The sequence below is a fragment of the Nelumbo lutea genome, chromosome 6 (assembly GCF_056320005.1).
Source record: "Nelumbo lutea isolate HS-2025 chromosome 6, American lotus-T2T, whole genome shotgun sequence".
In the NCBI taxonomy this organism is placed as follows: domain Eukaryota; kingdom Viridiplantae; phylum Streptophyta; class Magnoliopsida; order Proteales; family Nelumbonaceae; genus Nelumbo; species Nelumbo lutea.
Window position 1 is genome coordinate 51,913,457 of NC_142689.1, and position 9,466 is coordinate 51,922,922.

General features: G+C 43.0%; 1 pseudogene; it reads right to left on the bottom strand.

The window, feature by feature from the left end:
* Positions 1 to 956: 956 nt before the first annotated feature.
* Positions 957 to 7,588, bottom strand: LOC148848885 (uncharacterized; annotated as a pseudogene).
* Positions 7,589 to 9,466: the final 1,878 nt, after the last annotated feature.

The following is a 9,466-nucleotide window of genomic DNA, read 5'->3' on the forward strand; positions in this document are numbered from 1 at the left end:
ATCACGCGTCTTATTTCTTTTCTTGTCAAGTTGGAGGATAGGCCTTTATATAGGCATTGCTTGGTGTGGGCTTCATGCATCGCATCTGAGTTCTCTGGGAGGTCGTGTCCAACCGGTCCGAAGTCCATGAAGGTAACTATACACGTAGACCTGTCTTCATACCTTGCTCGGTCTCCTCCGGAACATTCAATACGGGGGCCAACTTCCGAGAGACCCGATAGTGACGAGTCATGTATGCAGAATTGGTCGGTGAGCACGTCTCGCAAATCGCCACTTGGACCTCAATCAGGTTGGCAAACTCTCGAGGGAGGTCACTCCTCGTGTCGATGTCACTTTGGCCGGTGACGAGATGCTATAGGTCAGCCCTGGACGAAGTGCTTCTAGCCAACCTAGGTTGTGGTCGAGGTCACCAGGTCGGGGCGAAGACGAACCACAATCTGGGACTCCAAATCATTGTTTAGGTGGTGTCTATGTATCATCCAGTTGCTCCAAGATGCCATGTGGCATGATGTCATTGGAGGCCAAATCTGCCCTCATCATATATGAATAATCTATTCTATATATGGAAAACGGGTATGGATTTGGGTCGGATTATATGCAAAAACAATAACGAGTACATGCAAAACCACTGACTTTGGGCAGGAAAGGGTCTGGGTCTGGGTCGATTGGTCAGAACGGGTCTGGGTCTCATTCGGATTACATACAAACCATTGGGTCTGGGTCGGAGCATATGCATGACCCGACCTGACCCGATATTTTATCTTCTTCGCCCGCATACAGCTACAGTGGTCGCTCGACAACGTCACCGGTTTTTACACCCATTCACATTGTATTCACGCCGGAATGGAAGGTAAGGTTCTTGTTAAATGCAACGAACTTGTTAAAGAAAGAAAGAAGAAAAGAAGAAGCCCTGCAACAATTGAACCATGCATTCTCTTCTCTCTAACGTAAGTATCTTAATCAGTTGGCATCTCATGGCGACACAAAGGGCATACATTCCTCTGTTCCAACCACCGAACTATGCATTCTCTGTGGAAAACATGTGAGCAGGGCATCTCTTTAACTTGTTCATTCAAAAAAAAACACCTCCAGGCAAACCCCACAACAAATATCAGATCCTCCATTGTCGAATCTGTGTGTTGGCAGGGCGTCTATCGAAGCCAAAGATGCAGGAACGACGCTGATATGCTCACTGCTGGCTTCTGTGCTCTCCCTCACTGCCTCAGCAATCTGCTCGTCTTCATCGTATCCATGATGCGTCGTCTGAACCTCAACCCTTGCAACGATTACAATGGTCTTGGGCTTCGTGACCAACGAAAATGAATCCTCGGCTACCTCGCGAGCGTAATCGGACAACACTTGTTTTATAAACTTATTAGTCTCTGGGAAGGAGTAGTTCATGAAAGAGAGGCTTTGCCCGATAACATGTTCGGTCGCCCACGGGAGAAACAAGAGTGACAATCAGAACGGGATCGATACTCTACGATTCTCTTCTTCTACTTCTACAATGACTGATTCATCTTCTTCACTGGATCTTCCAATCCATTGACGCTTCTCATCGACGCTCAGTTTGATTAACACTCTGATATCATTGCATTCTAATGGTGGTTTCAAGATTTCTGCAGATTTCATGGCACTTAATTCTAGAAAACGAACGTGCTGAAGCAGAGGAATCGTTATTTCTGACAATAGCAACTCTCTCACGCTGAACTCTAAAACTCAATAGAATTAAGAGTTCTATCGATCTTGCTATATGCTTTTAAAGAAACAGGCTTTCTAATTTTAGTGAAGATTACAGTAGAAACTGTAAATAAAAACTTTGGTGAAGATTATGGTTTTTGGAAAGTAATAGATTTTCTACTTGGACACAAAGTCTGAAACAGTGTAGAAATTAGTCCGACTCACTCGGGATATGTTGGTTACCTACCTAGAGTAGGATTCTCTTTTCCTCCCGCTATGTACCCCTTAGATGAGGAAGGAACACCACTCCAAAAAGAACTCCCTAACTGTTAACTCGGCTGGCGAAATATGCCATTTGTACCAAAATACCCCATACATTAGTTAGGGGCGTGAAATGCTTTTTGATAACTATAAATATATAACTCTAGCAATTGCACTAGTTATCAATTAGTATAATAATATCGTTCCCACGAGGATTTAACAAAATAAGTATTAAAACCACAATCTTCCCTAATTATCTCGACAAACAAAATTCAGATTTGAACAAGAACTACTGATAATAAAACTGGAGCAAAGAAAATAAAAGCAAAGGTGATCACTAATCGAATCTGCAATGGATGGAATCGCTAGGGCTTTTGGTCCACCTAACCAATGTAATGAATATTGATGGGTCTGATTATCCAAGACTAATTGTCATTCCCATAAGCGGAGATTTTCCCAAATTTATTTAATATGCTCTCTCGAGATACACTAAACCTACACCCATCAGGTAACCCTTCGATCTCTCGAGTAGAGCTCTCAAGATGGAAGTGCATTAAGTCCAAGAAAACCATTAAATTCAGATGAATCATGTATATATATCTCTATATACCATTCAATTCACATTATGAATTATTCCGTCAATTATGTGAATTCCTCTCTCAATTCATTCACATAACCCAAATCAATTAAGAGGTGGCCAAGCTCTTAATTGCATTAAGCACAATAATTCATAGACTATATGAAAATCACAATCTTGGATAAATCACAAAGATAAAAATATATTCTTTAACATGGTTAGGCTTTCCATAGTCCTAGCAAGAAACAAATCAGTTCATGATGGAAGAATTAAAGCAAACAAAGGAGAAGAAAGAACTCTTGAATTCGCCCATGGTGCTAAGATCTCCTCTTATTGCTGCCACCTTCTTCTTGAAGTTTTCTTGAATTTTTGAACCTTTCTTGAACCCTTCTTGACTGATTGCTCATTGCTTCTTGATTCAGATCAGAAGTTGAATGATTGAATAATTCAGTGATCAAGTGATTCAGTGATGCCTAAAGCTGGTTCTTCCCCTCCTTTATATAGCTTAAGGGGAGGGGGTGGTCTCCTACTTCCTCTTGAAGTTTATCTTACAAGAATAGAAAGTCCTATTCTTATCTCTTTATCTAATGAACTCAATCATTTTATCTTTCTAAGATTACATTAAGAATTTAGATTTGGAAGGAGTCTTCTCAGTTTCTTGTTCTTGGATTTGTAATAGACCTTCTCTACGAATTGGGCTTCAGCCAGTCTTTTCTGCGAGTTGGGCTTCAGCTGCAAATTGGGCCTTCCTACAAAATTGCCCCAACTTCAGGCCCGGATTTGACTTCAATGCAAGCCGAATCTGTGAAAGCCGAAAACATAAAAGTTGTGGCTTTTTCTCTTATCTTTCTAGTGGATTTTGTATCAGTCCATTCGAAGTTCGGATACGTGAGTTAGGCCCAGATCACTGAACAATGTTGAAATTGTGAAAAATCATCCGATTTGTCTTTCTTTGCTCTTGATGCCTTCTTTCATACCCTAGACCAAAATACAAGAGATATGAGTCCAATTAGATGCTAATTTAATATAAAAGACAGAATAATTGGGAATAAAAATATGATAAATTCTACTCTCATCACTTTTTTTATTTTTAAATGACCAAAATGGGCATCTCACCCCCTATTCACTATTTCCCAAATACTTAGAGATTTTAGCCTAAATCCTCCTGAACCTCAGCCCAACACCGTCCGAGAATAGATCTCCGTTAGAGTTCTTGCCAATATCACATTGGAAAAAGGAATTGTAATATCGGCCGCACATAAACTCTGGCACCAGAGAAGGTCTGTGTCACCATTGCTTGCTGTTGTCTAAGAAGAAGACTTATTTTTTGCCTTCGCTGGGGAAGAAGAGATTATTTTTCACTACAACCGGAGGAAAAGGTAATGTATTGCACAACACTAGAAGAAGAGGTAAGAAATTCCTTTTGTTTTAGTCTAGGCAATATAAGAAAATGGGGCTATAGCTACTGTATTTTAGCTACGGTCATAAAAACCGTAGCTAAAACATAGGATATAGCCACAGACAACTTGTAAAAAGCTTGGCTAAAAGAAATGTATAGCCACGGTTTTAAGGTATTCATAGCTATAAGTCACAATAGTAAAAGTTAATTAATGGCTATGGTCATTTAGTTTGTAGCTAAAGAGCATTTTCTCCGTGGGTAAAAGCTATTTACAATTATAACCACGGTTTTTAGTTATCTGTGGTTATAACTGTGAAATTTATCTTTAGCTATAGTCCTTTTATCCGTGACTAAGTAACACTTTATCTGTAGCTAAAAGTTATATATGGCTATAGCCACGAATTTTAGTTATTTGTAGAGGTAAATTTATTTAAAAATATTATAAAATTAATTAATTAAAAAAATTAACATAAAATAATAAACTAGTAAATTTTTACTAAAATGATTAAAATTTAATATAATGTATGGAAATTTAATAAATAATAATAATATAATATTAATTAAAAATATTTTTTATTTATTAATTAACATTGAAAATTAATTAATCACTAAGAAATTATTAAAATAAATAAATATGAATAATAATTAATAATTAACAATTAACAAAATATTAGTTCTTTATTAATGGTGAATAATAATAATAAATTAATGACTGGTATTTAGTAATACTTAAACTAGAATATAAGTCATTACTAATTTCATAAGTGATGGAGGGTGATTTGGCCCGACCTCATAATTAGGGGACACGTGGACGTGACTCGACATAAGTGACAATTTAGCCTAACGAGTTCGGAAGAACTCAGTGCAATAAAGCTTGTTGACCCAACCCGCCGAAAGTGCCAGCTCGCTACAAGATGATACTCTGTTGCCCCGAGCTAAGACTCTCCCAAGTAGGAAACACCCCGAGCTAAGATTCCCACAAGTAGGGAGAATCTCGAACTAAAGACACTTCGAGTTAAGCCCGTCAGCTCCCTAACATAAGCTTGCTCCTGCCTAAGGCTGCCTCGGAGAAGCACCTCGACGCATCACCAGCAGCTCGGTGTAAGGTAGCTCGCTGTAGTGCAAATCGGCGTAAGGTAACTCGCTGTGGGGCAGTTCGGCGTATCATGGAAGATTTTCTGCCTAACAACCGTGTTAGACAGTTGTATGCCCTTAACTCCAATTAGATTGATGTACATTATGGCATTTATTGTAAATGAATAAATTACATATTCGATTCATGTTCTTGTGGTGTGTTTCTGTGTAATACCCTTAAACTAGACACTTATGAGACTTGTGTTAGTTTAGAATGTTCACAGCCGTTGGATAAGTCTAGGGAGATTTATCCTACCAAGGCTGACATTGGTGTGCTGCCAAATGTTGGGGTGGCCTGTCTCAGCCACCAAGGTGAGACCCGAGGCACATGCAGTGTAGGTTTATTTGAAACCCTGAACCGGACCAGATTTCCAGTATTGCCCTGGACCTTGGAGATTGATGAGCAAAACTAGAAAGTTACACTTGACCCTAGACTCGACTATGATACTGCACTAGGTGTCGGATTGGGCTATCTTTGATGTGCTAATCAGTGAGATCCTTAGAGGGGGTCAAAACCTGGGTATGTTGGGATAGTCCAAGAATTCATCTGAGTGGATGATCATAGTGACAAGATTAGCCCCTTTGTCGGACAAAGGTAATGATCGGGGAAGCACTCTCTCTGATGGAAACCAAGACTACCGGTAGCCGATTTCAATCATTGAGATTTGTTTTTGCAAAATATATTTTATATACAGATATAAATATATATATATATGTTACGGTTTTAAATTATTTGCAAAAGGTTTTAATTCATAGGATCCATGTGAGCAGAGAGTACAACACTGTTCCTTGTAGCTGAGGGAGAGGTCCTCTCTTGTCGGGTAGTGTTTGATCATTATGGGCTGAGAGGTTAAGTGTCTATCCTTATCTCTTAAAGGGAATTAAAATCCAAATATGATTTGGATTAGCAACTCCTAATGGGATTAGGAGCTGATCCCTTTTAAGTTATAAAAGAAGGAAGGGGCGGCAACCTATTAGAAGATCACATTCTCATTTTTAGAGCAAGAGATACAGAAGAGAGAACATAGCACCACTGCGCTATTTTCTCCCTACCACCTCCTTTCTTCCACCCCCATAACTGCCAGTTCGATCTCCTCTTTCAAGCAGGAACGATCAAGATTGGATCTTGATATCAACCTTTGGAAAGGCTGATCTAAAGTTGTGCTCATAGCCTCCAGCGAATTTTTGTGAAGGGTTCGGTTCATTGGACGAACATTGCTGAACACCTCCATTGGGAGATATTGTTTCTCCATATCAGGTATATCCCTCTCCTGCTTCTGGTTTCAGATCTGATTCGGTTTGTGGTTCAAGATTAATCCTTGAAAATACAGATTTTCTAAAACAGGGAATGTGATTCCCAAATGAGGGAAGAGGAAATTTTTGTAATTTCGCCCAACCTACCTGCAGGGTTTGGCCATCCATATGATGGATCTCTCATCCCTTTAGTAGTATCAGAGCTAGGTTCAAGTCTTGAACCGAATTAATGCTAATCTGAACCTGCGCAAATGGGCAGAAGGCATTCTACCCGATTTGCGCAGATTAGGGTTTTTTCTAGAAAATTATTTCCCAGATAAAGGGCGATTGATCTGAAATTAAATTTTATAAATCTGAATTTTATTTAGAATTGTTCTTTATGATTTTCTTGATTTGTGGGTTGTTCGTACAACTGGAGATCAAAATCTTGATTGGCGCAGAAAACTACTAATGATGCATGATCCGGTCGGTCCAAGCTGCCGGTAACCTTGCCTCTAGCGAAGCAGGAGATGCCTAAAACAAGGAGGAAACAAGAGATTTCGGGGGAGGAACCCGGTGGGAATGCTCCGATGCTCAAGTTAGTACTCTTGAGAAGGCAAGAAGAATGAGAGACTGAGACCAAAAGGCGCAAAAATATCACATACCTTTACTCTGGGGTAAGAGGGCCTTTTATAACTACCCTGGTGCACTCACTCCCAAGCCTCTGCCAGATCAGGTATAAAAGCCTCTGTGGAGGGCAGGCATAACCGCCACTCTGTCAGGGCCGTCTCTGCAACAACTGAGATGGCGGTAGTAGGTGGCCGTTGGAGTACAATTGTCATTTTGTCAAATCCCTGATCAGTCAGGTGCGTCGCCTCAGATTGCGGGCTTCCTTGTCAGGTACGGTTATTTAGTCATGCAACCTAGAGCTGAGGTGCCAGAATGTCCTGAGGTGTCGGTGTGTGGCCCGGACTGACCCGAGGTGGGTTAGACCGGGCTTCATCCTTTGCGGGGTTCCTTGCAAGGCTCGGGACTTCTAGGGACAGCTTGGTTTCCACCTCTTGGGAAGCGCGGGTTCCTTTCGGGGAGCTTGGGCCTCTCCTTGGGGAGCTCGGGGTTCTTTTTGGGATGGCTGTCGCTGTGCCGAGCTGACGCTCCTGCCAAGTCATACCCGATTGCTTCTATGTGTCGCACAGCCAAGGGGTTAGGCAAAATCTACCTTCATCAATTGCCCCCCATTCTCCGTGCCCAGGGTCTTGACCCAGCATGGGGAGTTCGCAGACTGACGGGTGGATTTGCCCCATGGTGTGCTTCGTCCAATTTGGAGATCCTCCGGTCTGACCCACCTATGTTCTTGGCTCGGCCAGGGTCAGCGCGGCTCGACCAAAAGCCAGCCCTGGTCGCGTACAACTTACGTGCGGACGTCAAACGATTATCAGTTTTCGGACGTCAAAATTTTGCGCTAAATTGATTTCACCTCGGGGGTCATGCAACCAGTTTTCTTGAGAGCCATTGGATGGCTTTGATTTCGACCGTTGATGTGCGGGTATAGCGGCTATAAATAGTGGGGGCCCTAGTTACTTTTCCTTCGCCAATATTCAGCGCTTGTTTCTTGAGCTCGCGTCCAAGATCTTCAGCTCGCGTCACCTTCCCTAGTTCGGTAGCTTTTCCTTGATGAGTCCCCTTAGCTTTTTCAATTTCCTTTCCTTTTCAATGTCTAGTTCGAGTAGCTCGGGTAGTTTAGATAGCCTTTTAGGAGGGCCTGAGGTGGAAACCTCGGGTCGGGTTGTCTCTTTCGACAGCCTTCTGGATGAGCCCGAGGTAGGGCCTTAAGTCCAGGTCACCCCTGGCAGCCTGGAATCCACTTCCCATCGAGTTCGAATGCCAGACAAGTTCGGACCCTCCACTATGACGTCTGAGAGACTTCGGTCTCTTGTTCGTCAGTTCAACCTGCCCGGGGAGTACACTTATAGCTTGCCTATGGGCAACTTCCCTTGGGAGCACGCTCCGGATGAGATCGTGATCTTCCAGGAGCAGCTCATTGTCGGGCTGCATCTCCCTCTCCATTCCCTAATCGCCGAAGTCTTGAATCACTTCGGCATCTCCATTGGTCAGCTTCACTCGAACTCCATCCGTAATGTTGTCGGGACCATCTCCCTCTGTTGTCAATACGTCCTTTCCTTAGACTTAGAAATTTTCTCCGCCCTCCTCATGCTTAAGAAGCAAGCGAGCTTCCTTCCCAAGCATAGGCGGGCCTATTACCTGTCTCCCTGCCCAGGATTCAAACTTCTAGATAAGCTTCCGAATAAGGTCCCTGCGTGGAAGCGAGACTACTTCGTGGTCTGAAGTGCTACGGGGTGGCCGTTTTCTATTCATTAGAGGGCGGCTATTCCCAATCCCGGTGTCATGTTAGATAAAGACATGGTGGAGACCTTCCAGTCTTGGGCCCAGGTCGGGCTCAAATGCGGAGACTACCTTATAAAGGCTAAGCTTATTCAGGCCGATCTGAGTCCGAGTAGGTTTCGTTACTCAGCTCCCCCCTTTTTTTTTTTTTTACTGATGCCGAACTCTTTTCGCAGGTATCATGGAGGCAGAGAAGACCCGTGGTGTCAACTTGCTTGATGGGATGAAGAGAAGGAAGTGGGTTACTAAGCGAGCCCGCATTGAGTCTCCTCGGGCTATGGAGTCCGAAGCCCCAAGACATCCTCTGGTCATTAACCTGGATTCTCCTAGGGCCGCAGAGGCTCGAGATGCCAAAACTATGAAGGCTTCCCACACTCAGACAGTACTCTCTAGTTCGGGGAGCCAAGAGGGGGCTGGTAGCCTGTTGACTCCGAGCTGTGCTCTCCACAAGAGCAAGAAGACCGTCTATCCTGTGGAGGTTTCGGCATGGGCTGACCTTCCTCCGGGTCACATCAGTGCACGCGCTGCGTCTCATGCTATGGTGGTAAGTCAAAGTGGTCTCCCTTGTCTTTTTCTTTTATGTTGTATTATTCTCTTCTCGCTGGGCTGACTTGTTTCTTACTTGGCAGGTGAACTCCTCTATCCATTGTCTCGAGGGTGACACTTCAGCTCAGAAGAATGAGTTAGAAAGGCTCCGAAGAGAGAACGGCACCTTGAGGCTCATCGTAAAGCACCTCGCGACCTCAAAAGGGGAATTGGAGCACGAGGTGGAATACCTC